Source organism: Catharus ustulatus, chromosome 13 (genome assembly GCF_009819885.2).
Source record: "Catharus ustulatus isolate bCatUst1 chromosome 13, bCatUst1.pri.v2, whole genome shotgun sequence".
Taxonomy (NCBI): Eukaryota; Metazoa; Chordata; class Aves; order Passeriformes; family Turdidae; genus Catharus; species Catharus ustulatus.
The window spans coordinates 15,269,000-15,292,508 of record NC_046233.1 but is presented as its reverse complement, the minus strand read 5'-3'; the positions used below and the strand labels follow the sequence as shown (position 1 = coordinate 15,292,508).

Here is a 23,509-nt window from a genome sequence, read left to right as displayed (position 1 = left end):
CTGAGTGGTGGTGACAGAGATGAGGCATCCCACACATTCTGCAGCAGGGTTGGGAAGGTGGAGATCAGCTGCTTGTCAAGCATACAGGGTCTCCAAATGCAGGGACATGTGTTAGGGATTAACTGTGTTACCTTGGCCAAGTACAGGCTGTGAGCAGACACCTGTGTGTCCTGTGCAGGAGCTCCTTCTCCATGCCAGCAGCAGTTCCCTGGACAGGCCAAAGATCTTGGCAGCTTCCTGAGGGGCAGCTTTCCTCCAGCTCCTCATTCAGGCACAGTGCAGCTGGGGCTCTTCTTTTGTGGTCCACTCTTGGCTTGTAGCCTTCTAGCACCTTGGGATGGTCCATCTAACGTTGGGCTATAACAGAATCATAGAAACTAGGAAGTGCAGAGAAGAGTTAGTTGTAACCAGTTCAACCCTGAAAAACAAAAATACATGAGAACTAAGACTTTAGTCATGGCCAAAAGCCAAACCTGGGTATTGAAAGGGAGTTTGAAACCTCAAGCTTGGGCTCAGATGTTACAATATGGTTCTGTTAAGTGATAACCAGCCCTGGGTTTTTACCTGAGCAAGTCCATAGAGCTGTCCTGAAAGGCTGTGGGCAAGGAGAGGCCTGGGCCATGTTCAGCTGCAGCCAGGAGTGGTTCCCCAAAGAGCAGCAGGGACAGCTGCAGGCTGGGACATCCCAGTGCCCCCTTTGGAAACCTTTCCAGCTGCACCCCTCTGACACCTGCAAAAACACACCACAGACTGCATTTTTTGTGATTTATCAGAGAAACATGTTGCAAGGACCCTGGTAACAAACTAGCCTTTCAATTGGCTATGAAAGGTTCTGCCAAACAAGGGGAAAGGGTTTTCCTTGTTGAAACACATTGCAGCAAGCCTTTGTGTGGAGTAAACACTTCTCATGCCAGCAGGATCAATACAAACAACCTGTCTGGGTAACCAGCTCTGAGCTGCTGCTTGTCTTTCTCTTGCAGCCCAGTGCGAGGCAGTTTGGCTGCAGCATTCTGTGATCCCTGTAAGAGGGGAGGCTATTTCTGAGGTGAAAGAGACCCAGCAGATGGCTAAGAGCCCAGAACAACCCCTGAGCTCACCTTGTTAGCACTGCCAGGTTGCTGTTCTCTAACAATCTGTTCTAAACACTGGCTAAGTTTGGAAACGGTGCTAAAAGCAGGCATGTCATGGTCATGCCAATGATTGAAGAGCTTGTCAACAGAGGGAGAATCACCAGCAGCACAAGGGAAAAGTATAAACATGACTATATTTCCTCTATAGAATGGTTTATATCTAGGTGTGAATCCTTCAAAAAGCTGCAACAGAGTTTTAATACTGTATTAAGGGCTGGAAAATTGGAGGATCTGAGGATATTTCACTGTCTAGCTCCAGTCTTTTACAAACAGATGTGAATCCTCCATTTAAAACACAGGTTCAACAAGCCACTTCCTAACATGTTCTGACCCCTTAAAAAGTGTCCATATTCAGCTTTTGACATCAGTTTTATCTCCAGAAAATCCTCAGCAATTTAGGCTTATTCCTAGGGCAAAGCTCACGAAGCATTCACAGAAGACAAGGAACAGCAACATGCAGTTGTTGGCAGCAGGGCAAACCCTCTGGGGTGAAGAGCCAGCACCCAGTGATCATAGCACCACCTCTCCCACCTCAGCCTTCAGGAAGTGAGTTTTGGTTTTTCCTGTGAAAGCAGAAAGCGAAGAAAGGTGCTGGTTTTCATAGGAAGGAGGACAGGTAAAAAAAAAGGAGGTGGTACAGCTGCAGTGAGTTTGGAGTGTGCTGCTTTGAGTAACCCTGAGGTATAGGAATAGCCTGTAGGTGTAGGAGTCTCCTGCAACACTTCAGGCCTTCTCAAAAGAATTTATTTCCCATTGCAAGTCACCCAGCTCTGCATTTCTGGGTCAGGTTTATTCCCTCTTGGAGAGCAACCTTCAGCTCAATGCCAGGCCTGCAATGTGACTGATAGACAAACCAAGCCCTGGCAAAATCGAGCATATTCTTGTCAAACACCATACCTTGATCCACTGATGAGCTCTTTTTTCATCATCTGGAGATGTGGGAAGCAGCTGGAACCGGATCTGTAAGAGGAAGCAACAGCATTTCAGGCATTTCAAGAATAGAAAGATCAGAAAGGTTAGGCTTGAACCAAGTGAGGCAGACAAAACCCATAACCCCTGCCAGGAGGATGAGCAATGCAAACAGTGGATGCCTGTATCTGAAGGAGAGATTTTCCCCAACCACAGCAGAGGAATATGTTTTAAGTAGCTGGCTTCTGTTTTGTTTACTCTTCCAAAGACAAAACCAAAAGTGATGCCATACCGTACTTTAAGTGCAGAAGGAAGCATCTGGGAACAGCAGCCAAACATGACAAAGTCCAGACCAGTCTAAACAGAGACATGAACAAACCCTCCTGCTCAGCTTGCTGAATATGTAGATGTTTATCTATTACAGCCTGCTACCACAGCTGAACAGAAAATACCTGCTGGGTTTCAGGATGCTCCAAGCAGCCAGGAGAACAGAGGGAATACCACCCAGCTGCTCCTCAGGGTTTGCTTGGTCCCTTGAATAAACACTGTGCACAGAAGGACCAGACCCTCAGCTGGTGGGAGCAGACCCCACAGCCCCTGCCATAGCTGCATTCATGCTGGCTCCAGTTCAAGGGCTGTGCAGCTACTGCCCAGCTGGCAATCTCCTGGTGACTTCTAGCCTATGCCAAGTAGAAGCTGAGGAGCAGAATGAGGAAGTGATCCACTGAAACTGGTACTGTGTGAGGGACTTCCCCAGAGAACCGGCACAAGAAAGGCATTGCCTACCCAGGAAAATGCTACACTAAACCTGGAGAATGGCCAAGCTCTGGTTCAAGCTGGCTGATTTGATCACAGAAGCCAGTACCTCTGCCAAGTGCAGCACTGGCTGAACACTGTTATAATTAGAGCTAAGGTTCCAGGCAGTTGTTTCTAACTCCTGCTGTTTTTGTAATGTATCTTCCAGTATTTCATGTTAACCTGAAGAGAGATGGTGCCCAGTTTCAGGGGGTAGGAGAACTTCATGCTAAGAACATCCAGTTTTGTTTTCCTACTTAAGCAGAGTGGCCCAAACCTAGGTGCACCAAGAAGGCCCTAACTATAAAGCAAAGGGGAAGTACTTAACTTGCTAAATCAACTTATTGAACAAGCACATTAGGATTGGCAGCATTTAGTTCTGTCAAATTACCCCAAGGGTAATTCTTCTAATCAGCAAACATTTATTAGAAATTGCAGAGGTACAGTAAAGGACCAGCAGAGGAAGGGATCAGTTGTTTCATCTGCATCTGTCCTGACCTTCAGGGAAAAATCTCTCAAGTACAACATGGTTGCCATAAATACTCACACCATGACAAAAGATGTCAGAAATGCAAGCTGTTGCCATTACAGGATACTCAGCCAAAGCAAACCTGTATGGCTTTCAAACTGTGAGTTTAAAGACCAGCACGTTTCATGACAGTGTGATGTGCTGTCCTAGAGTTTAGGGGGCAGGAAAGTGCAGCTGACATTGAACACAAATATACTGTTTTCTTTCAAGGAAGTTAGTTTCCAAATGACAATAACTCATTGCCAAGTTTCAGATCTAAACTAAGCAAGTTCATAAAAGTTCATCAAGGCAGAGTTCACCAGAACTTTTATTCCTTTAATGATTAACAATTTTTCTTTTTTTTTTTTTTTTTAATTCTGGTCTATATGCTCTGGCTCAGGGGATTGCCAGGAGCACAGTGCACACCAGCATCTTCATTTAGAGTCTGCTGCTAGCTGAATGGACATTTGCTCTGACTCTCTGACTCACTTGACACATACAGTCATCCGAGACTGAAGTACTCAAGACTTAGTTTGTTTGTCCAAAACAAAGCCTCATTTGGCAGTGTGGGATTTCACAGGCTCATTTCTGAGTGTCTTCTCAAAGTGTTTAGTTCCTCCCTTTGTCTCTTACAAGCCTGAAACGACAGACCACCAAGGAGAGCAGACACAGGGCTGCTTTGCTTCTTGTTTGTAAAGTATTACAACACTGTGCAGGCAAATGATCTAACCTCACATGAAAAGACATCTTAGATAAATCCCTTGCATGGAATTAATCACACTGACGTCACAGTCATGGGTGTCATGGATAAAAATTACCCAAATAAGAGGAGGAGGACAATTTTCCATCAGGGCTTATTTACTCTAATTACAAACAGAGATTCCCAGCTCTCTTAAGCTAGGCCAAACAACTAGCACCTACCTGTGGCCTGTTATCTTAGCTGAAGACTATGCCAGAGCACATTTTCTGTCACATATCTGGAGTGGGCTGCCTTGATCTTACAAACTTCAACAGCAAAAGCATCATTTTACTGTTACTGCTGAATATGCATTTCTTGCACAGTTACAGAAACATTTCCTTGCTCTTCTAAAGAGGCACACTCATATCACCTCCAGATGTCATAATTATAAGGTAAATGTTCCTGGCACCAACCCCACCATAAACTCTTATACCTTGCTCAGTGTGGTACAAAACTCCACCCCTGAGCTGAGTTGTGGTCTCTGCTGTGCTGGTGAAACCAGCAATCTCAATAAGGTTCTGGGCTCAGACTGTGGAGAGAAAGCTTTAACATTAAAAAATAAAAAATAAAACTATTCACCACATTAAATTAAGTTGAACATATCTTTTATGCAATCTGTATGGATGTGGTGCTCTTACAGTTTTTGACTTAATGCTTTTATGCAGTAGGGGAGGTGGAAAGTTGACACAAAGCCCACATATGGTAAAACACCTTTGCAGCAGAAAAATCAAACTCTCTACATCATAAAAGCAAGCAGAGTCAGGTCATTGGGCTGAAGCAATTGATCAGGTAACAACCTGAGATATGAGTGGTTTTCCTAGGACTGGATGATTACTTAGATTATGCAACTGCTCTGCCTCTGCTCTGCCAACACAGCCTGATGTCCAAACAGCATTGTCTGCAATAGCCTGACTCTGTATTGATATCATTTGCTTGCACTTTGTAAATAAACAAATAGTGACTCACAAGTGACAGGTTTGGAGAAACTCAGGGCAGGGGTTATGGGACAGGCTAGGTCATCACTTTCCCATTTGTCCAGACACACAGTACAGAATGGGCCTGGCTGCAGCAGGGTAACTCCACAGCAGCAGCAACCCTGGCTGTCAAGGCCAAACCCTCACTCCAACAGTTCAGTGACATTTGGCCTGGCAGGAGGACACCCAAAGGTGGACATTCACATCATATCCTCACCCAAAAGCACCTCCTTCCCCAGCACTGTATGTGCCATGCACCCTCCAGATTGCTACACTGAATTAGCACTGGGCAAGTGAAAAAAATACAGAAGAGAGAGATAGAAATTAATGTTTACCCTTTTCCTGCCTTACACTACTGGCAAATAGCTGCAAGCAATCCAGCAAATTTTTTCCACTCATTTAGTTTCTACTTGGTGAACAATTTTGTTTCCTCTGCCATGCAAAGAGCTCCATCAAGAGCAGACCTAAGGAAACCAGGTCCCTCATGGATTTAGTATTTGGATAATTCATTTCTTTGTTTTGGTTTGTTTGTTTTTTCCTCACGGCTGCCACGGTTCAAGTCTGCTACAGCCTGTTTCTTGGTCAGTGGATGGCAAGGTCTCTGTCAACTGGCTTTGTGGTTCCAGAGATCTCTTAGGAACCTTTAAAAGCTTTACTGTTCTTTGAGCTTTTCACTGAACTGAAGCAGGGCCACCATGTTCAAAGCCTCTGGCAGGCACTCAGCACAACCACAGTACAACACTGCGCGCTCACGGAGTTCAGCTTGGAACAAATGGAAAAGGAAGCCAAGAGCAAGTCATATCCTAACCTAGACACAAGAGAACTCCAAAACCACATCTGAAAAGGCACCAAATCAGAAGACTCTTGTTTGTAGGCTCATCTCCTCAATTCTTAGAGATGTAGCCTGAACCTCCAAACCAAAGCAGTTGAACAGTCATGATCTAGTGAGTGGATCTTCAGCCCTGAGCACCCAGAGCATAGGGAAGCTCCTCAGTCCAAGTCTCCTTCTCCTATCATCAACAGTAGCCAGCCACAACTGCCTGGCATAAACCCTCCTGTCACAAGAGGAGAGTCAGTCCTTTATCCTTGCAGCCCATCACTGTGCAGGACTGCCTGGTACTGCTGGAGGAGCTGGATATGAATGGATGGCTGATTCATGCTGGGACACTGGGATATTTTCTTGTCCCCTCAGCACAGTCTCAGCCAGCACAGAGAGCTGTGAAACCAGTTCCCTGCATGGTCCTGCTCCAGTGGGCTGAGCAACCAGAGATGTCAGAGGCTTACTTGGAGGCTGTGATCCTTAAGGCTTTGTCTGGTTTTAATTAAGTCATCTCCTAGGGAAGGTGCCCTGCCTGCTTTACCCAGCAGTGTCTGGGCAAGGCTGTGCAGGGACAGAGACAGGCTACAAGAAAGAGCAGAGGCATGCTAAGACCATCTCACCAAGGTTCCAACAGCCTCATCTTGCCTCCTTACCTCCCTCAACCAGCATCCAGAGGTGCACAGTCATCTCCAAGTCCTCCCCCTCTTGCCCAGGAGGGCTCAGCTGTGCTGGTCACTCATTCCTGCCCTGGGCAAGCCTGGTCTGTGCTGGGGCCAATGCACCACCCCAGGGGTGGAAGCAAGATCTGAGCATTGGCAGGTTGGAGGTGTGCAGGAAAGAACAACCCCAGGCTGCAGAGAGCTCACTGCAACACAAACAGCCCAGGTGGTTAATTTCTTCAAGCACTTTTTACTTTGACATTAATTCAAATTAGTAGTTGTTTCATCCACAGGACAACTGAAGCTTCCAAGACAAGCAACTGGTGGAACAACTACTTGCTAGCAGCCCAGATCATTATCCAAGACTCAGGCTGGTGTTTGCTTCAAAGACCCTCCATGTTCCAGTACAGCTCACCCACTGCCCACAAGTTTTACAACATCTGAGGCTACAGTTAACAGTTAAACTGCTGTTCATGGTTTGGGCAAAAACCTACATTGAACAACACTGAGACTTATCTTGATATTAGCAAAGCAAAGTTGAGCAATGGGAGATGTGCTCTCACAACAGAAAGCTGTGCAGAGCCCCAGGCCAGGCAGAGTGCTGTCGAGGCCTCCATGTCAAGGGGTCAAGTCCAAGGGCCACTTAACCTCATCTCTTATCCAGACCAACACCAGACACTTCCCAAAGAGGTGCAAGAACCCCAGACTGCCTGTACAGGTCCTGACCTGACCTCCAGCACCTCAGGGCTGGTTTATGTCTGGACAGTAATAGCCAAGTTTCCCTCAGGAAAGTATTCCTTTTGATTCCAACACCAGGTTGCCTTGTTTTCCATTTAAGAACCTGAGCTGGACACTCCATCCTGCCAAATTTATGGTCTCACCAACTTCTGAAGAGAATGAGACACACACAAGTAAACTCAGTTAACCAATGGCTCAAAGGATTTTCTCACAGCCCAATCATCCTTTAGTCAAACTCCACAATTTCATGGCAACAAGCCCCAGATAGGCTGGAGATGTTGGGAACAGGAGGTTCTTCCCAGTTACCACACAATACATATTTTTCCTGGGTGGCTATTTGCTGCCACCAATCATGCTGAGAACAGCACTGTTCCCTGTGGCACAGTGAATTCAATTTATAATAAAACCAAAAAGAGAAAAAATAGGGCAGCTTTGACAAGATCTGCTTGACTCACTCCTGCTGCTGTGTTTAATATTGTTGTAGAATTGCTTCATGCAGGGAGCAATTTAGAAAAAGCTTGATGAGGAAAAGCTTGTGATGAGGAAAGCTCCTCTGCTTTTCTTTAGAGCAGCTGCCTGCCCAGGACAGATGCACTTGTCACGTATGTGGAGATGGTTCATGCATACTAAAGGAGCAACTCATTCAATAAAGAACCACACATTTATGAGACAGTTTCTAAACAAATCCTTCCTCCAAGCACAGATAACAAGCCATCCTCAACACTCTGACCACAAGTACATGACAGCACCAGCACTCTGCTGTCTCCAACACACAGCAGCCTCATTGTGCAAGGACCCACCAAGCCAGTGTGACAATCCCAGCCCCAGGGCACCCATCCTCTGCTAACTCAGAAAATCTTGTGCTAGGAATGTACCCTAATCCTACATCTTGACTAACTCTGTGCGGCACACTGGCAGTACACATGGCAGTGCCTCCAGCTAAGACACATGCCTGCTGCCTGCTTCCTTAATGCTCTGCTCCATGTGAGTTCACAAAGCATGGGAGATGTCCTATTTCTGCAGGTGAAAAAACATCACTCTGTTCAAAATTTCATTGCTGTGTTGCTCCTGCATTGACTTCTCCAGACTACTGTGGTGTGGTGGGGCAAAGACTGCCTGCCCTGGGGTGAGGCAGTGGGAGAGCTGGGATCTGCAGAGAGCTCTTGAAATATTAAACAGAAACCACCAAGATCAAGACACTGAAGGGGAAGGACAGTCCAGTCACAGACAGATATGCTTTATCAAACCAGCACAGGAGATGCTGGTATAAAGCAAGGAACAAAGGCTGCAGGAGGCTGTATCTGAAACAGGGTGAGTAGCTCTGCAAGAACCTGTGATCTGGGAAAAAGTCAGTGCACCTTCAAGCACAGGAGGTGGTGCCAGGAGCCTCCTGCAGCTGGAGAGGCTTCAAACACTCAGCTTTAGGCTGGGTGAATGGGGGAGGGGACCGAGCAAACAGCAAGGCAGAGCTGTCTGCTCACTGCACAGCCCACCTCCCCACACACCTTTTCATCATGAAAAACGCAGCATACTGAAATATCATTTTACAATTACAAGATTGTGTTGCCTCACCTTGATTATGAGTGAAGCCTTTGAATGATTTTAGCTTCTTCTGTCAAACCTGGCTGTCTCAAAAACAGGATGTTCCTATACGTTTGAAGGGAAAGAAAATTCCACAGTGAGCAGGGAGAGAGGGGAGCTACATTCCTGCTCCTGCCTAGAAAAGGCTGCAGCTCTGAGCTGCCTGCTGGCTGGCCAGCAAGCACACAGATATTTTCCCAAGTGAGAACTAGCCAGGGCACAGAATATCTCCCACTGAACTGATATTTAGTAGGTGATTTGGGAGAGAAGTGAGCATAGGGAGGGATACTAAGATTTACTGCATCAGAGGCAAGTACAAGTGAAGTTGGACTTCACTAAACCTCTTATGCACAGGGCAACTTGTCCCTTGCTTAGGTTACAGTCAGGAATTTATGCTAAGGGCTTTCTCTTTTCTCAGTGGGTATCACAAGGTGTCAGCTCTGCTACAAGCATAGTGGAGCAGCCCCAGGGTAATGGCACCAGCACAACACTGAGATGAATTTTGGTTGAGGTCCCAGTTTTACTTTTGGCATCCAAAGGCATTTGCTTGTTCTGTGTCCCCTTTTCACCCCAGCACAACAGCTGTGTCCCAGCAGGGACAGCAACATGGCACCAGTCTCTGCTGTGCAGACACAAGACCAAGGTAAAGACCAGCAGAAATCACCTCCTCTTTACCAAAACCAAGCCCAAAGGTCAATCCAGGACAAACAACCCCTGACCACTCAAGTTCCTATTGCCTAACTTCATGCACTGTTCCCATCACAAGGCACACTGTGCTTGCTTTCAGGGTATCATACATCCCTACAGCCTCAGAGCTTCCCCTCTCCAACTGCTCTGCCCAGGGTAGGTAAAAGGACAGGCCATGCTCCCTGCCACCTCCCCCAGGAAAACTTTCTTTGCTTTTCTGGAAAGAACTGCTGTGTGGAGGATTCATGCTGGATTTCTCCTACTTTTGAAATTGTTTTTCTTTTCCATTTGATGCTGACCTACATAATAAGCAGGTCACCGGAACACAAGAGATGTTTTTCGAGGCAGAGAAGAAAAGCCAGGCAGCTCCCCCTCCATGCGGGCTTCTGAGGACAAAGAGCTGCTTCCCTGGGGTCCCACTATGCAGCCTCCTTCACACTCCTCTGTCCAAAACCAGCAGGAGCTGCTGGGATCCCACTGGGGATATGGATGGACCCTGAGCAGAACATGAGGCTGGTTAAAGCTCCATGGGGGATTGAGGGGAGTTTCAGGAACACAAATCTCCCTCACATGAACAGCACACAGGCCACGTGCAGTCCCTGTGCACAAGGCTGGGAGCTCATGCAATGGCCTGGCTGCATGGGACTCAATCCCACGGGCAAGGCAAGCTTCTACCAAACCAGCAATAATGGGACGGAAGGAGAAAGCAAGAAGATCCCTGTGGTGCAAACCCCTCCCCAGCAGAAGGAAGAACTGGGTTGTAGCAGGTCTGCAGAGCACAGGAACACAGGACTGAGACATTGCCAGCTGGAACAGTGCTCTACCTGAAAATCTGGCAGGTGAAAAGCAGGGTTAGAAGAGCTTGAACTTAATTTACAGTAAATTCACGAATACAAGCCGCACTGAGTATAAGCCGCATTTCTGGGTGTTGGCAAATATTTCGGTTTTTGTCCATAGATAAGCCGCACCCGAATATAAGCCGCTCTGTCGTTCGCAGCGAGGACCCGCGTGCAATTAGTAACAGAACCGCGGGAGGGCGGGGTTTACTGGCTGAGCTAAGGCTGTGCAGGCTCGGCCCGCTAGGGGCCGCTGACGGGGCCAGGTGGGCCAGCACGGTGCTGCCGCTCGGGGCCGGCCGCCGCTGCCTCTGGGCTCGGTCACCCCGGGTCGGCGCTGCCCCGCGGTGGCAGGCAGGGACGGAGCTTCCCCTGCTGCTACGGCAATGGCGGCGGGCGGGGACGGAGCTTTCCCGCGCCCATGGCGCCGGCAGCGGGCACGGACAAAGCACCCCGCCTCCTCCCCGAGCCGCGGCAATGGCGGCGCGGGGCTCCTGTCGGCTCCCCGAGTTGCGGCAATGGCGGCGCCCCCCCCCATCCTCCCCGAACCGCGGCAATGGCGGCGCCCCCCCCCCCCCCCCCCCCCCTCCTCCCCTGGGCTGCGGCAGAGGAGGAAAGAAGAGAGCTCTCCCACCTCTCTCCCCGCCCCCCGTGCTGCCTGCAGGGAGCCAGGGCAACACGGTAACACTGTAACAATTGTGAAATGCCGGCTTTTACTGGCCGGTGCTTGGCTCGGCGCCCTGGCTGGCACGTCTGGGGTTGTAAATGTCAGAAAATTATTCACATATTAGCCGCACCCGACTATTAGCCGCACTTGCGGGTTTCCACCAAAATTTTTGTCAAATTGCTGCAGCTTGTATTCGTGAAATTACTGTACTTCTAAAGCTCTAGTCATCATTGCTGCTTCTTTATGGGGAGCATTCATAAGGGTTTGCCACAATAAAGCACAAACTAGAAATGAGAAAGATTTGAGTAGCCAAGAGATGCCCTGCAATAACCTTTCATGGTTTAAGGTATGGCAGCATGGAACTGGACTGTCTCAGGATGTAGGCTCCAGCACCACCCTGCCCCATCTTGTAGCTAATGTCTTCCCTGCTCTCAAACAGGAGAAGCCCTGTGAAAGGTCTGTGTCAGCATACCCAATCCCCATACCGACTGTGGCACTGCAAGCAGGAAGCAGCGAGTTACCTACCCACGGGTAAAGCAGGGATCTATTAGAGAAATTAATGTAATGTGATCCTGCCTGGGGCTCAGAGGCAGTCCCAGAAGGATACACAGAGCGAGTAACCAGAGCAGGCAAGGGTAAGGAGCTCTCTCAAACAGCTTGATGGCTCAGATAGCCCCAGTGACAATAGTGCAAGTCTGGTAACTAGGTCACAGTTATGATCCTTAATTAATCCTGAAGAGACCCCATCTGCCGGGGGGAACATGACAGATAAGGTGGCTCATTAAGCACAGAAGCAGGCCAGGGTAATACCAGACCCCAGCCAAGCAGCCTGTGTGGATTTGCTTTGCCCAGCCTGCTCCTTGCCATGCTTTTAGCCAGCAGACACACCAGGCTCTCCACATCTCCCCTGAGGAAGCAATAGCAACAGAGCCTGTTCAGAGGCCCCTGCCCAAACCACACTGACACAATCCATGACACAGGAGAGAGATGAGATTGAAAACAGACCAGGGCAGGCAGACATGAGGCTCCAGCTGAACCCTGGATCCCTGGGCTGTGTTCACCTGCAGCCCTGCACTTCTCCTCTATATGTTCCTGTGCTGAGTGGAGTGTGCTATCCCAAGTCACTTCTTCCCACAACTCCTCTGGGAGAAGCTAAGAGACACCAACTTCTCTGCTTGGGTTGCCTCAGCTTGCACATGGATGCTGCAAAGGGGCACTAAGGCCAGCAGAGAAAGGGGCCTGACACTGCAGCTGATGGATGCTAGGAGAGCTGACATGCTGGCAGAGCCAGGTTGTTCACTTGGCAGAAGGAGCTGGCCCTGATCATGACATGAAGAGCCCATCTGCCAACAGGGAGCAGAGATTGACTGAGGGTAAGGGCATGGATGGCTGGCACTGGGGAGAGCAGTCTAGGTAAATGTCATCTGTCCTGGCCTCTACAGCTGGTTGTGTTTTGCTTCTACACATGATCCATATCAATGTCTTGATCTGGTTAAATCCACTGGTGACAGGGAGATAAGACAAGATAATGTTGATTGAGTTTTCAAGCCCTGCTTCTGCTACCTGAGCAATTAAAAAGCAGCCAGTGTCAGCAAAAACAGCAACACCTAACAGAGCTTCTGGGGACTCAGCACTGAGCAGGAGCATTAAAAGTGGTTGTTTCAGAGGCTAAATGGGTGAATAATAAGTGCTACACTGACAACTGTTGGAAGGTGGGGGTAGCTTAGTACTAAAGCCATGTCTCTGGGGACTCTTATTAAGGTGTCTCTTGTGCTCACTTCTACCCCCAAAGGCACTGTATTCCCCAACATGCACGACTGCCAGCAAGCCAGGGGACAGACACAATTAAACCAGGACAAGTAGAAAGCAGAAAAGCAGACAAGTAAACATAAAACAGTATTTTTATCCAAGGAAACCTTGAAAAGCAGAGCAATCAAATTCATAGTACATGCACCATCGCTGTAGACATGCACTGTTCTCCCTCACCTAAGTGCAGCTGGGTGAGGGACTGCACTTCTGTGAGATCATTCCATGAAAACTGGGTCACTGGCTATCAAACCCAGGAGATGGTGCCAGGATTTTGGGAAGGATGCACTGAAGTCACTTCTAATTAAAATATGAGCTTAGGAAGCATCTCTAGTTTATTTGTTCTTGTAAATAGAGCTTTAAATTTCAATTGCTTGCTCAAAAATCTCAGTGCTCTTCACGGTAAATAATCCTGTCAGAGTTTTTACTGTGGAGGAGACAGGCAGTTTTGGGAACTAAGCTGAAATAAACACAGGAAAGATTAGCACCTTTCCAAGACAGAAGTGCAGAGAGGCCTCACAGAGCAATCCAAAGGCTCATGAGTGAACTCAGAGCTTGCCCCCATCACACCCCAGAAAGAACAGCACAGCTGTTTGCTGTGCCAAGCACCAGCCTCCTCTCTACCTCTTGCAATCCAAGTGCAAGGCCAGGTTCTACATAAATCCTGAGGATCCTTCTGGATTTTGGCACTAGAGAGCACAAAGATCCAGGAGGTTTGCACATCTTCACTTGTTAGAATTGCTGGCTCCTGTTTTGTGGATGAAATTGTGGCTGTCCCCTTCTCAGGCACCCCACCCTCCACTAGAGTGGCTCATTCTTGCTGCAGGATGGAGAGGATGAGGATCTAGGAGAGCATGAACATCTAGTCCATATCAGAGCCTGGCCAATAAGTGTGCATTGCCCAGCATGGCATCTCTCCCCAGAATTACTTCTTGTAAGATATTGTTGCCTCACAAAACTCGGCTCGACAAAAAAACCTGACCTCACACCCACCTGGACACAGAGATTGCTCAGCACACTCCATCAGAGGCAGAAGAATTAACCTTTAAGTAGTGAATGGGCTGTGGAAAAACATTGCAAAGCAACCCAACCACCTCTTTACTTGTTAAACACTGCAGTAATACACCATCTGTGACGTATTTGCAGGCTTTGAAGTCCCAAAGAATGACAAAGAAATACAAAACTTCCATCAGGGCTTTTGGGGAAACAGTTCAGCCACTGCCAGCAAGAGCCTTGTGCAGTGGAGCTCATTTGGAAGTTTTCTGATGCTACTGATAGCTGGAAACCATCAGTTATCCTTTGCCCTGAGTTCCCTCTCCATGCAGAGCCACCACACCTCACTCTCACAGGGCTCAGGGCTTCCTCCTTATGTGATCAGTCATCCTTACCAGTGCCTAGTGGGGGTGTCTCAGGGCAGGTCACCTGCAGTAACATTGAATTATTTTAATTTTGTATTATATTAAATTTCACAGTGAAAACACAAAGCATCTTTTTGAGAACATGAATTCTGAATTGCTTTTTCAAGTTAAACTTTGAAGCAGAAACTTCTCAAGACCAGGAGTCTTTAAAAAAAAGATAAGGAAGTACAAAACTAAATCATAACAACTACATTCCAGTTTTCCTAAAAGCTTGTGGGATGTCTGCAGGAATTTCTGGGTTGCAAGTCTGAAGAGAATAGATTATCTAAGGTCCATAAAAGCTCCATAAGATTATCAGAGCTCTCTATAAAACCACAGCACACAGATCAATCACTAGATCCATCACTAGTGCTAAGCCAGCAACAACACTTCACTCTCCCTTGGTTTGTTCTTACAGTCAGTGTGACATGAGAAACCAGGTACAGAAGTAAAGAAAATTACTTAACCTCAGATTTGTATTTTTGCCATTTCAATCTTAATGTCTCAGCTGATCCCTCTCAACCTTTTAGGTTATGTTATGTAATGTTTGCACTGTCATCTCATTCTAGGATATTCTCTAGAATCAGTTTTGACCTTTGTGCAGGGCTGGGCCAAGATGCATTTCCAAGAGAGAGCACATACCTCAGCCCAGATTAAGCAGCAAGATTCCTGAAAAGAAGACCTTAAAAGTTCTGAGGTCTTTACCACATCTCCTGGAGACACAAGAGCAACACATTTTCCCACCATTACCACCATGCCAAGCCAGCACAACACAACTAGGTTTGCTCAGCACACCAAGCCAGAGACAGCTCACTCCTTTGAGTCCCACAGATCTCAGCTGGAATGATGTTCAAAGCAGCTGCAGAACCATCAGATCTAATAAAGCAATGCAGACAAGGGTGCCAGCAGGGTCACAGTACCCCAAGAAACCTCCCAGCCTGGCTGTCCTGGCATCCTCACTCGCACTGCTCCTGGTACCGCCTGTGCTGCCTGGCAGGTAGGGCAGCCCTGGGAGCCTTGGAAGCAGAGTCCAGAGCTTTGCATCACTGAGGCTGTTTGTAAGACAGTGCACACAGAGCACTTGGCAGCTTTTGGGGGAGTTCAGTACAAGAGCAAACAAGGAATGGAAGGCTTTGTATACTCTAATAATCTCAATACGTCACAGAGTTTCTCTGATCTGCAGCTTTCAAGTTCAGATTTGGAGATATGATGTGCTAATTTCCTCCCTTAATATTTCAGCACAAGGCCCCTTCTTCCCTATAGCTGACACTCTTCTCATTTCAATACCTTATTACCACCCTCTAACTTGATCTGTAATCTTCAGTGCATAAGAAGGAAGAGTATGTCTTGCATCTCACATGTTAAGCAACAAGAGCTATTGCAAAACAGCCCAGCAAATGCCATGGAAAGAATGCACACTGGGAGGTGGAAGCACTTGGAGTTGGACCTCAAGAAGGCTGTAAGCTCATACCCCTTTCTGGGGTACACACAGACTGTGGTGTTACACAGACTCTTCCACTCACAGCAGAGTTTGGCTCTGTGAGGTTTTAGACCCCCTGTTACCACACGCTTTCATGCTGGAAAACCTCTACTTAAATGTGAGACATCCTTGTGCTCTACTGCTTAGCCACTTTACTTCAACCCTTTGGATTACTTCTTGCAAGGAGCTAATTCTGACTGTACAACTATAGCATCTAATATTAAACTATAATAACTAATTCTAAAACTATAAAGTTTCCCTGGCCATTGATGGAAACAATGAAAGATCAAAACTGCTTTACACTTTACCCTGTTACTGCTTGCTTTCTCCAAGACAGTTCTTAAAACTGTCTCACAACCAGCAATATCTAATGCTATGAAATGACTGGGTAAGGAGAAAAGCCAGCCAGGTAACAGAGCTCTGTTGCCTCACTGGGTACTCATTCATGGGATAACACCTACACAGAAACGCCCAGCTTGGCTCTAGTCAGGAGCGGGATTTTCCCCCACCTCCTCACATCATCAGCAGGTATTTCATCCCCACTTCACTGAATTTCACTGATCTTTGCAGAAGAAATTATATTACCAGATGCATAAAAGAACAACAACCCTTTGCTGAGACAAACCATAACAATGAGCCTTACTAGTAGGTGTACTGTGACTGTTAGGATTTCACTGGATCTGCCTGTATCCCTATTCCCAGGCTGAAAAGACAATTTTACTTGTACTGCTCCATCTGGGAACAGAAAGGCAGCATATACAGGAAACAGTACTGATTTAAAACTGTGCAGTCACAGAATCTTCATTTTGACCAAAAAAAAAAAAAAAAAAGACATCAATTTATGCAAAGGATTTCACTTCCTGTATCCCCACACAACCTCTACTCAGTCTCCCCTCTCTGTTGGATGGTGGAGATAATCAGAAGGATGAAAGTGTAAAAACTTTTGGGTTGAGATAAAGTCAGTTTAATAACTAAAAGTAACAGAGAGAAAAAACAAGTGATGCAAAAATCCCCAGTTGTTTACTACCAATTGACTGATGTCCTGTCAGTCCCTGAGCTATGACACCCCCAGCCAACCTCCACCCTCCCAGTTTAACTGCTGATTTTCATGTCTTATGGTCTCTGCTTAGTTGGGGTTGTCTCCTCCCAACTTCTCCTGCACTGCCAGCCTACTTGCTGGCAGGGCACTGTGAGAAACAGAAAAGCCCTTGACACTGCACAAGCACTGTTCAGCAATGACTAAAGCATCCCTCTGTTATCATGGCTGTTTTCACCAGAAATCCAAAGCACAGACTATACAAGTTGAAATGAAGAAAATTAACTCTATCCCAGCCAAAACCAGCATATTTTTAGAGGACAAGAGGGAGAGAACTAGGTTTGCTCTTTGCTTTCTAGCAATCTTCTTGACAGAAAAATCCTAACATTGACATTTGTTTAAGGGAGAGAGCCCATAGGCTCCAGCACAGCATTTTTCACTGCTATGGGTTGAATTCAAGGGCTTGGACAATCCCCCTTCTGCTTTGACTTGCACCTTCCTGCCAAAGCCCACAGTATAGGTATGAGCAGCATTAGGGGCTCTCACTAGAGACACCTGGTACAGCAAAGATAATCATAAGTATGACTTGAGTGTCTTTCTGGGCCTGAAGCATTTAAATTTGAAGAAGAGACACACACTTCTCTCCTCTGACAGTTGACCTTCCTAAACAGAGAGGAGCAGACCATCTACTTAAATCCTTTTTGGAAACCACAGTTCCAGATTTCTACAGAGAGCTCTGACTAAAGATCCAAGTCCTTTCCCACCCTCTCACACTTTCAATGCAGGAAGCACTTGAATTCACATTTTCTAAGGTATTTCTGCTCTCTGTTGAGTAGACTTCAAGCTCCTAAACTGGATGTGGAAGGTGCTGTCTCTGGCCAAGTACCTAATAAGGAGAAGAGAGGGTTGAGATATGCAAGAAAAATGACAGGCTGAATAACTTCAATAATCATAAGTATACTTGTTGGGGTCTACTGGATCTTTCTAAGAGGAGGAAAACTGTGTGAGAGAGGAGGAAACGAGGGTGTGGAGGCAAGCCATGGCAAGTGCAGCAAAGCTCGCAGTATCTGGAAGGATTAGTGTGCTGCACAAAGCAAGACCAACTCAATGCAAGATGGAAAAAAAGATTCTTTGGTTTTCCACATCTGAAGCAAGTGAAGGGACATCAGGGAGATATTCTGGATCTTAAGATAAGCCACTGCTGGATGTGTTAATCAGCTGGGCTGTGGACTGCAGCAGCAGCAGTGGGACAACAAGGTACCTTGTATGAGGGTAGCAACAGTTTTTCACTGCCCAGACTGATCCTGAGTACAACCCTGTGATGGGACTTTGCCAGGAAATCAAACTCCTCCGCATCAATGGGCAGCTCCTGGGGCCTGGCAGACAGAAAAAGTGTCCTGACCCAACAGCTTTGTGAGGGCCCACTAGCATATGAATTTTAAAAGATCCATCACAGCATGGAACAAAACAACTCACACTTGTTTGTATGAGATCTTGCCTGGCCCAGCTCCTCCAGCTTGCTCAAATCCTCTGCTGCTTAGAGGGTCCTAGAAAGAAATGAGATTTCCTGTTCTGTCATGTAAAGAAGACACTGGCTCCAAATCAGGAAACATGTTAAAGAAATTCAGCATCAGAACTGTCACTATGCAGCTGCTATAACAAGCCTCCAATTTTGCCTTAAAAGGTAAATAAACTGAATCCTCTCTAAGAACTGCTGCTCTCAGGACCAGAGGTGGAAGCTCTCAGACGAAGCCTGGAATCTGAGTCTGGATTAAATCCAGATGTCAGGATCACACCCACTCCCTAGGAAAATTCAGATCTCAATATAGACAGGGGAGGGGGATTTTTTTTTCTGGCTGGCCCTCTCTGACAGTGACAGGATGGGAAAAAATTAGGAATATGCACAGCCCTGACTTCAGAAGTGGGCAAAAGGGATTAGATGTTACTAATTATGGTGCAGTCACAGCCTTGCACTTGAACAGGCTGAATGTAGAGGGGCTCTGACCCTTGCTTTTCTGCTAAGTATCTAATTGCTCTCTTCAAAGCATAAAAAGCATAAAATGCATGTAAATTCTATGAAAGGAGCTACCTGCAGACAAATGCAAAGGCAGAGGACTGCTACAAAACGGTGAATCAAGTTCTGTTTCCAGGAATATTGGGGCAAACATGCTTGAGAGAAGAGGGATGGGAGGGAAGTATTCAAGGTAACTTACACCTGACCCTGTATGATAAATCAGCAACATGGAAAGAAACCATCTTCACCAGCAACTCTTCAGAGACATCTGCAGACATCAACTTGATCTTGTGGTAGGGCATTTTTCCCCATTTCAGTTTCTCTATGGGAAGCACTCTCTGTGGCTTCTCACCCATCACCCAAACTGCTGGAATTTAAATTTAACCTTGTTTTCCCTTACCTTTATTTAACTAATTGACAAATCATCAGTATGGGCTTTAGTAAAGTAAAATCAGTAGAGGCTCTCAGGACAGCTGAGTGTCTTCTCTTCCTCTGCCACTGCAACACACGGGCCTTTCAGGCAGACTGAGCTTCCTCTGCTCATCTGGTCTCAGGGACCAGCTCTAAAGGCTGCTCCAAAACACAGGTTCAGCAAAGAACTACTCACCTTCTGACCTAAATTTTGTCAGGGCCAGCTGAATAAATTTTTTCTCACACCACTGGTATCCCATCTGCTTAAAACCTTTTCCTCCTTTATTACATGTTACTCTGCCCATTCCTTCTCGCTGCCTCCTGTACCTGCTGCCTCTCTCCAGTCCAAGTCTGCTTTTTCTCTCTCAGGAAGGCTCCCTGCTCCCTCCTGGGCTGCCACTGGCACTGCTGCAGACTGTCCTCCTCCTGCAGTGTGGCAAACAGCATTTGTGTGCCACCTCATGCTGGTTTCTCTTGAGCTCTGTAGGATGGCAGTAATACACTGACACAATTAACATCCTCACACACTGTTTAATTAATCCACTGGAGCTCCAAGAAATTTTAATTGATGGCAGCTTTATTAGTATTTACTTCACCTTCAACACATAAGCTCTGGCAGTATTTCCAAAGGGGGGACACTGGCAGAGCAGTTGACAAGACACCCTTTTCCCTGCTCTGCTGCTCCCAGGCAGCTCTGTGCACTGACAAGGACAGTTCCTCCAACATGAGGGTCAAGCTAATGTCATTCCATTGCTCTGCGCAAATCCTGTCATGCACAAGGTTAAATAAATTCACCAAAATCAAGCTTTAAAAGAAGTGTTACGGCAGCGCTTGATTAACAGCACAGATTGGAGGGGAGGCTGACAGGAAAACCGGGAGTTCTGCTCCATATCATAGCCAAGGTCACCGTGTCTCAGCTGCCAGCCTTGATGTTTGTGGAAAAGCAGACGCTCTTCAGGCTTCACATGCACTTCTGAATACAAACCCACAGGTCTCTGAATTCCAACAAGCAAGCAAACTAATGCACTTCATCCCTCAGCCCTACAAAATGGCAAGATGCTGCTGTTCAGATTACCAGGATAAAGAAGGATTATCAGATTTCTGAGGGATCTAACCTGCTGTGGCAGGTGTCCAGGCAGACAGGTGAATCATGATTTTAGAGTTAAGATTTTAGCTCAGGGTTAGAAGCAATTCCTATTGATCAGGATGCAAGTCACATAAACAAACGATAGGTTAATGATTATTAGATGCTTACGCTGGAGATAATAGAGGTATTGTTTGCCATTATGAGCTTGTTCCAGTTGTGATCACAGCAAGAGATGGAGTAAGTGAACTGTTATAAGATTGAAACCAGTGGAACAATGACTAGCACCCAGATTTTATATCCATCAAACACAAAGCAGGGGACACTGGATTGTGCCAGAGGGTCACACAGACCTGGTGAAGACATTCCTTACTTCATCCTTTGAGACCACTGACCAAATTCAAGAGAAGGACTGCACATGCATGAAGGACTAATAGCTTCATTCTAACACAGAGCAGGGATGGAAGGTGCTGTGGTTATGCATATGTACAGAATGTAAGACTTTGGGAAATAAATAGAGGGCAAGGAACCTTGTACAGGGCTGCCATGTCTCTAGGGGACTACCCTCGTACAGCCCACTGGCATCTCAATAAACACACCACTTTCTAAATGTATCACTTTCTAACTTTAATTGGTTAGAGAGTCTTTGTCCATGAACACATTGGTTTTAATGATTCACAAGCTCTACAGCCTCTTGCAGCAGATTTGTGCTCATTTGCACAACACCTTTCTCTGGCGCCTCTTACAACAAAACACGCGTTCCCTCTGAGCTAAGTTGTCAGAGACAATTGTTAAGGGAAAAATAAGAGGAGAAAGAAAAATACTCTCAACATACTATAAATCAAAAGAGTACAGGAGCAACCCTTAAGCCCAGACACATTAACTGTGCTCTAAGGACACTTGACAGGTATCCACAAATTAGAATGCTGTGATGTTCCCTCAATTTTTAGAGTAACTGATGTGATACAAATCTTCAGGGTAGAGACTCAAATGTTGATGTTCCAGGGAATGGGGACAGCAGTAATCTGAAACACACATCAGGTGTCTTTAAACTTCAAATACTAATTAACTATTATTTTGTTAAATACTTGAGGCATGTAACACTAGCCAAAACCCAGTTGTGGGGGGAAAAAAAACAAAAATAAATTCTTAATGAGCAACTGAACTAATAACTCAAAACACTGTCTTGGTACTACCAAATAATGAGGATTCCTGTTATCCTAACTGCTACAGAGGCTGAGGTCATATACCACTGCCCTACTTTAATCATTTATCTACAGAACAAATTAAAACTAGCACATACCTGGTTTAACAATGCCAATGATGCATTACACTGACAAATACTGAGTTAAGATCTGAGCACTGAGACTCCTTATATAATACTGTCTTAAATTTCTAATAAGCAAGAAGCAAACTGTGCTTAAAACACACCTACTAAGGCCAACTAAAACCCAAATCCCACACCCCACCTTGTAAAACCCCAGCTAACTTTTCCAGGGCTTTGTAAGCAGTACATGAGGGCAGAACTCTATCCAATTTCCTGCCTCTGTGCTTACAAACACACTGGAGCTGACATCAAATCTGACATTTGACTATGGGGTTTTCCTCCTGGCCAACTTACCCAGATCCCAAAGTTTACAAACTGCATGCAGCATCCTCAAAGTGAGTCAGTGTTGTCCCCCAGACAACTCCCTCTGACAGAGGAGTTGTGTAAAGATGAATCTCCAATATCTAAATGCTAACCAACACTTTTAGAACTGTTTTTTTATAGCCAAACTTGTGTTCAGCAGCCACAGTCCTACACAGGCTTTGTATTTCTCTAGTCACACTACACGAGCACCTTCTAGTAACTACACACTGTGACTTCATGCAAGGCAAGAGCCAAGGGTGACCTTTAAGAAAACTCTCCTCCAAACTCCACACCTGTTACAAAACCCACTCCTGCCCCAAAGCGACCAAGACAGCTCTTGGCTCTCTGCCCAAATCCTGTTCTTCCGTGAAATTGTTTCACAAGATGAGGGGAAAAACGCCTTGTCATTTTTCCTTCTCCATTCTTTCCACACTTGAGCAGTCAGTGCTTACAGGAAGCAGCACCATTTCCTGTAGTTTCAATGGCCACACACATGAGAACTCCTTTTACCATTACCGTCCCCACCAAACACTCTTGTAAGCAAACAAGCTTTTAATGTCCATTGCAAAACACAGAATGAAGGATTCAATTTTACTGGTTGCTGTTGGTTTTTTTCCTTCAAAACCAGGCAAAAATGCAACGGTGAAAGCCTGGGCACCATCTGCAGAGGAGCTGTTAGATTCGTACCAGCTGTAGGAAAGTGAGAGGAGCTGAGGATCGCACCAGCACCACCTGAGCCCCCGGTCATGGTCTCTGCAGGGAGTCAGAGGTGCACTTAGGAAGAAGACACCGAGACGCGTTGGAGCAGAGCTGGATTTCCCCCAGGGCAGCTGCCTCAGAGCTCGCCTTTCCCCACCAACAGCAGGTGACCCCCAATCTCCTGTCCGGGCGGCAAGGGACCCCAAACTCTCTGGGAAACAAGCACTGCACACCCTGGGGCTCTGCGGAAACCCAAAGCAGCGCTTCCCATGCGGACCATGCCCGCACAGCCCCTGCTCGGGGCCGGCTGCCCGCATCCCCTCACAGACCCTCGGCAGGGCCCAAACCCCTCCGTGCCCTCACAGCGCTGCCCGCATCCCCTCACAGACCCTCGGCAGGGCCCAAATCCCTCCGTACCCTCACAGCGCTGCCCCCATCCCCTCACAGACCCTCGGCAGGGTCCCAGCCCCCTCCGTACCCTCACAGCACTGCCCGCATCCCCTCACAGACCCTCGGCACTGCCCAAACCCCCTCCGTACCCTCACAGACCCTCGGCAGGACCCAAGCCCCCTCCGTACCCTCACAGCGCTGAGGGAGCGGCTCAGCCTCTACCACCCTCACCTCCCCCATGGCGGCCACACACACATTCCAGCCTCTCACAACACCCGGGGATCTCTCCCTGCCCGCAGAACGCCCTCAGTCCCGCACGACCCCTGGGGGTCTCTCCGTAGCCTCCGAACGCTTCCAGTCCCCCACAACGCCCAGAGGTCTCTCCATAGCCTCAGGACGCCTCCAGCCCTCACGACCCCCTACGCCCCTCCTTGTGCTTGGGACACCTCCAGCCCCACGCAACCCCCAGAGCTGCCTCCAGCCCCACACCACCAAACACTCCCGAGCGCCGGGCGCCGC

At 47.1% G+C, this 23,509-nt stretch overlaps 1 long non-coding RNA gene across 1 annotated transcript; it reads right to left on the bottom strand.

Annotated features, from left to right (window-relative positions):
• Window positions 1-187: 187 nt before the first annotated feature.
• Window positions 188-23,496, bottom strand: LOC117002267. The gene is made up of 4 exons (XR_004419253.1): window positions 22,589-23,496; window positions 2,028-2,090; window positions 565-730; window positions 188-377 (listed from the first exon to the last, which is right to left on the bottom strand). It is a non-coding gene; the product is annotated as an uncharacterized LOC117002267 (long non-coding RNA).
• Between the last annotated feature and the right edge of the window lie 13 nt (window positions 23,497-23,509).